Source organism: Bacillus rossius, unplaced genomic scaffold (genome assembly GCF_032445375.1).
Source record: "Bacillus rossius redtenbacheri isolate Brsri unplaced genomic scaffold, Brsri_v3 Brsri_v3_scf264, whole genome shotgun sequence".
NCBI classification, from domain to species: Eukaryota; Metazoa; Arthropoda; class Insecta; order Phasmatodea; family Bacillidae; genus Bacillus; species Bacillus rossius.
In genome coordinates this window covers 43,593-49,592 of record NW_026962442.1, presented here as the reverse complement: position 1 = coordinate 49,592, position 6,000 = coordinate 43,593, and the positions used below count along the sequence as shown (strand labels likewise).

Below are 6,000 nucleotides of genomic sequence, written 5' to 3'. Positions count from 1 at the left end.
CCAAGGCACCGTAAACTTGAGACCTACGAATGCAATTACATACCATACACAGATGAAAAAAAAAAAAAAAATTACACTTCACTGTACATAATTCTTAACACTACTTCACAACTACTAAGTTGAAATTTTTTCACCGGGACAGCGCGAACGCAGTCCCGACTACCAAAATTACGCGCCCGAGTTACCCACATTTGGGGTAATCGCAGAGGTCAGCTCAACCGAAGTGCAAGGGAAGAGCCTCACCCTGGGGGAACCCCCTGCTTGATCAGGGTAGCCCCTACGCCAGGTAAGTATGCTGCGCAGTGTTTCGCTTTTCTATTTCACTTGGAGCTCGGACCACCTCATCAACGTGTTTTGAGGTTATGTACTTCTACCTCCGAAACAGCTCTTTCCCCAGACATAACACTCCCGTGCCAGTTCATCACACTACATGACAGTACACACCAACAATGCAAATACAATTTCTTCCTACAACTGCCCGTTTCTACTCGCACCTCGTTTCCTTTGTTTCTGTACCCACGGCGACGGTCGACCGCCGCGTGCATTTGGTTACCCCGTTTGCCGCGTGGCGGCACTTGGTTACACCGTTTGCCGCGTGGCGGCACTCGGGTCGTCGCGTCCGCCTCGGCAAAAAGGCGGGCACCACGGCACAGTCGAGAGGGGAACTTTTTTCCATTAGCAACATACCTAGGGTTTCACGAAATATCGAGTGCCGTGTCCCACGAGGCGATTTTCGGACGATTCGCGGCTTCAGGCTGCACGACCGTACGCTATTTTCACCATTAGTGGTGGTCCGCACATTTTTCCTATATAGTCCGGATTTTCAAAGTTTCAACCGTGCTCTGGTTTCCCTTCAAAGGCATCAAACTGTTCAGGGGAATTTTTTAAAAGCTTTTTGAAGCAAATCTGAGCACTTTTGGCCATTCACTAACTGGTTTCCTTTCAGCAATTTCAGCGAGCCGCCGAGACCTGCTGCTGCTAGTTCCTGAGTCGACCACCAGGAGTGCTCTTGTGTAGATCTAGTTCTTAGATCCTAGGTCTTCTTCTTGTGAGTGCTGTGCGCCACCGAGTCGCGGCCTATTGGGGCGGCTGAGGGGGGAGTTTGGAATGGACTCCCTCCCGATGAAGCCAAACCAGGGCGGGGGCGACCTCGGTCAGAGGCCATCGGCCGAGGCCACTTCTTGTGACTCCCGGCAACCAAGTTGTAGCCTATTGGGGAGGCCGAGGGGAGAGTTTGGAATGGACTCTCTCCCGATGACGCCGAACCAGGGCGGGGACGACTTTGGTCCGAGGCCCTCGGCCGAGGCCGGTTCTGGCGATGAGATGACTACTGACAATCGGCCACCCCAGCCACGACAATACTGTGGACCGCATCGCCAGCGCTTGGAGACCATGCAAGTCGGGTCTGGGGAGGCGGGCGCTGCTGGGGTCGGGGGGGTGGCTCCGCCTCCCTCCCCCGCGCCAGCCGGGCTGCGCACCCAGACTGTTTGCATTAAGGTCAGCGAGACGAAACATCTTCACGGCCTGGACGTCTCCACCATCCTCGCTCTGCCTACGACTACCTCTGCTCCAACACCACCAACTGTGACTACTACTACCACCACGGCCTGCATCACTTCACCGATCATGTCTCCTGCGCCTTCTCTTCCGCTGTTGCCGACCGACTCACCGCCTGCCGCCGTTCCTCCTGCTGCGACTGCTACTCCCATGGACACCGGCTTCATCGTTCCCACGAAGACCGTCAAGCGCGCCCACCCCGACCAGCACTCCTCCGACGATGCCGTCCCTACCAGCAACCGCTACGACAGTCTCCTCAGTCTACCGGATACCGACACCGACGACGGCGCTGGGGCTGCCTCCTCGGACCGACCCTTGACTGCCAAGCCCCGCCGCAAGCAGCATGCTAAGCGGCACCGGCCCGACACGCAACCTCCTCCTGTGCCCTTCACCACTCTCCCGGGCCCCTCTTCGACGAGTCCCAGCTCATCTCGTGCTCCACCCCGCCCTCCAGCCTCGCAGCCTCGTGCCTCCTCCTCGGCGGCGCCTCGCCCGCCTACCTCCACTCCTCGCACGCCTCGCATGCCTCCGATCGCCTGCCTTCTCACGCCCACAGCCGGCCCCTTCGCCACTGCACAACGTTTTCAGTCTCTCCTCTCCGGTCCTCTCTCTGTCACCTCCGTCAATGACCGCACCTCCTTTTATACCAGCAACCCTCAGGACCACCAGCTCCTATTTGACGAACTCCAACGCCTCGGATATAAACCCTACACCCATCTCCGCCCCGACGAGCGTGCCGATCGAGTTGTGATCAAGAAACTCCCTCTCTCCACGACGGCTGACGAGGTCACCCAGTCCCTGCTCGACCTGCACCTACCTGTGGCATCTGTGGTGGCCATGCGCACCTCTCCTACTTCAACGACCCGGCCTTTCCTGGTCACTACATCCGGTCTGGGTGAGGCAGCCCCCTTCCTGAAGTTGAAGACATTGGGCTGCTGGGTGGTGGCAGTTGAGAAATACCGCGGCTCGGGGCGCGTACCTCAGTGCTACCGCTGCCAGCGGCCTGGACACCCGTCCTCCCGATGCCACCGGGACCTCGCCTGTTTCAAGTGCGCTGGGCCCCACTGGTCTCGGGACTGCACCTCGACTACCCGACGCTGCACGCTTTGTGACGGGGCCCACTTCGCTACTTCCACTGACTGTCGCGTGATTCAGGCTTACCTGCGCCGACACCCTCAACGACTCACTGACGCCACGACGACTGCCGTGGGGACCGGGCCCTCTGTCCCGCCCCTGTCCGATCCCAAGACGTTTCCTGCTCTCTCCACCAATGCTTGGGCACGCCCTCCCCCCGTTGTACCGGTTGTTCCCCCCTCTGCCACCTCGCACCCTCCTCCTTCCGCTCCTTCTTCTGACTCTCGACCGCTTGCCTCCGACTCAGACTGCTCGTCGCTTTCATCCCTCATTCACGACTTCATTTCATTCATCCGACAGTACCTCCCGCTCATCCGGTCTGTCCTGACGGCACTCTCCCGAGCCCGCACCTCCACCGAGAAGTTCGAAGTGCTCCTCCAGGCCCTTCTGAATTTCTTCGATGGATCCCGCCCCTCCCCTTAGTGTCCTCATCTGGAACGTCTTTTCCCTCCTCCCTAAGCTCCACGACCTTTTGCACCTGCTCCACGAGCGATCGCCCGACGTCGTGTTCCTTTCTGAGACCTGGCTCTCCCCCTCTGCCCCCGTCCTGGTCCCCGGGTATGCGGTCCACCGTGCCGATCGCGATGGTCGGGGCGGGGGGGTGGCGTTACTCGTCCGCAACACCATTTCACATCATCGCCGTCGCATCCCTTCTTCCCCCGCGGCCGAGGCGGTTGCTGTGCGCTTGCACGGCCTCCCGTACTCCCTGACCTTGGTATCCTTGTACCTCCCCCCTCAGTACGCCTTTCCCACGGCCGACGTTGTCGCCCTCGGTCGGCTCGACGCCCACGTCGTGCTGGCCGGGGACTTCAACGCCACCCATCCCTTCTGGGGCTGTGCCGCCGCGAACCGGCGGGGCAGCTCCCTCCGGCAACTCCTTCGGCGTACTCCTCTCTCTCTTTATGCCCCTCCGACCCCGACATTTTTTCCGGCCCAGCTCAACCGGCAACCCAGCATCATCGACTTTGCACTGTCCACGCCCCTCCCCATTCTCTCGGATCTCACCACCATCACCTCCGGCACCTCCGACCACTTGCCTGTTCTTGCCACACTTCACTTTCACCCCCGTTCTAACCCCCACCTCCCCCGCTTCGATTTTCCCAAGGCCGACTGGGGCGGTTTTCAGCGTTCCCTCTCCGCTGCCATAGACCTGTCTGTTCCGTTCGATACCCCTGCCCGCCTTGACGCCAACGTTCTCTCGCTGACCGACGCCATTTCCGCGGCCGCCTCTGCCAACATACCTCTGGTTCCCCCCCGTCCCCTTGTCGACCCATTTCCGCCTTACCTCCGGGACGCCTTGTCCTTGCGCAACCGCTTCCGCGTCCTCTGGCAGGCTAGTCGTTCCCTGCTGCACCGGCGGGTGTACCTGGTGCTGCGGGGGCGCTGCCGGCGATTGGTCGCGGAGTGGAGGGCCCGTCTGGAGACTCGGCGTCTCCAATCCCTCTCTGCTTGCTCCGGCTCCCTCTGGTCTCACGTCCGTCGTCTCCGCTCGGTTCCTACCACCATCCCCCCGTTGACCACCCCCACGGGTGTGGCGGAAACGGCCTCGGAGCGATCCGAGGCGGTGGCCGCCTACCTGGCGACCACCTTCGCATCCGCACCCGGCCCTTCCCTGTCCTCCGAGTCTTCGGACGACGAGGACGGGGCCCGCCTCCTGTCTCGCCACGTCACTTTGCCCCCCCTTCCGGCCACCTTCCCCCTGCCGCTCGTCACGCCTTCCGAGGTCCGCACCCTGCTCGCCCGCCTTCGGCCCCGTTCTGCTCCTGGCCACGACTCTCTGCCCTCCCCCGTGCTCCGTGCCCTACCTCGCAAGGCCCTTGTGTTTCTGACCCGTCTTTTCAACGCAATGTTCCTCCTCTGCCACTTCCCCACCCCCTGGAAAACCGCCGTCGTCTCACCCATCCCCAAACCTGGCAAGCCCCCGTCTCTCCCTTCATCTTTTCGGCCCATCTCGCTTCTTCCTATTCTGTCCAAGGTCGCGGAACGGGCGATCCACCGCCGTCTCCTCTTTCAAGTCACCACCCTGGACCTTCTACCCCGCCACCAGTTCGGTTTCCGCCCCCGCCACTCGACGACCCACGCCATTGCCCGTGTGGAGCACCTGGTGGTCCAGGGATTCGCCAGGCGGCAACACACGGGCATGGTGCTTCTTGACCTCGCCCGTGCTTTCGATTCCGTTCCGCATGCCCAGCTCCTCCAGCGCCTCTCTGCCACCGACCTCTCATCTCATCTCATCCGCCTCCTCTGCTCCTTCCTGGAGGGTCGCACCTTCCGGGTTCGGGTGGAGGGGGTCCTCTCCGGCCCCCGCCCCATCTCCGCCGGCGTCCCCCAGGGCGCCATTCTCTCACCGCTACTTTTTACCCTCCACATCTCTGATCTCAAGCCCCCTCCCGGCACCTATCTTGTCCAGTACGCCGATGATACCTGTCTCCTGGCCTCTTCAGTTTCCGAGCGGCTGCTCTGCGACCGTCTCGGCCGCGGCCTCACTTCCCTCAACAATCAGTTCCTCGCGCATGGCATCGGGCTCAATCACTCTAAATCACGATCCATCCTCTTCTCCCGACTTCATCCACACCACGACCACCCGCCAGTCATCTCCACCGTAGCCATCCCCTGGTCGCCTCGCATCCGTTATCTGGGGGTCACCCTAGACAATACCTTTACTTTTCTGCCGCACCTCGACTCAATCCGCACCAAGTCCCGTGCCGTCATGGCTCAGCTGGCCACCATACTCAGACCGACATCCGGCACCCCTCTCGACGTTCGTGTGACTGCCTACCGTTCCTTTGTTCTTCCCCACTTCCTCTACGCGTGCCCGGCTTGGGTCCACTCCTCTCTGTACAACCTCCGTCCGATCACCCGGTCCTACTTTCTCGGTGCCCGCCTCCTGCTCGGTCTCCCTCGCGCCACCTTACGACAGACCCTCCTGGACCAGACTGGGCTCCCGCACTTACACGAGCTGCTCTGCAAGGTGACTAAGAAGTTTCTCCGCCACTGCCGGCGTTCTGACAACCCCCTGATCCGACTCCTTGCAGAGCCCCTGCCTGACGCCCCTCACCCCCGCCGACCGCTCTTTACCTACGATCATTTGAGACGCCCTGACCCTGATGACGTTGACGCTGGTGCAGTCGCGGCTGGTGGGCCCGGCAGCTGACGACGGTGATCACCACGTCCACGGTTGGCTCTGAGGAATGTTACCAGGCATCATCCCATCAAGATCTCTGCTCTCAGTGAACTACTGCCTAACATCGCCACTGCTCCGGACCGTCTTCATCTGCGGCCCGGCACCTTCTGCGCCCCGAGTCGCCC

At 61.3% G+C, this 6,000-nt stretch overlaps 1 non-coding gene across 1 annotated transcript; it reads right to left on the bottom strand.

Annotated features, from left to right (window-relative positions):
* Nucleotides 1-132: 132 nt before the first annotated feature.
* On the bottom strand, nucleotides 133-294 carry LOC134543962 (U1 spliceosomal RNA). The gene has a single exon (XR_010077403.1). It is a non-coding gene; the product is annotated as a U1 spliceosomal RNA (small nuclear RNA).
* Nucleotides 295-6,000: the final 5,706 nt, after the last annotated feature.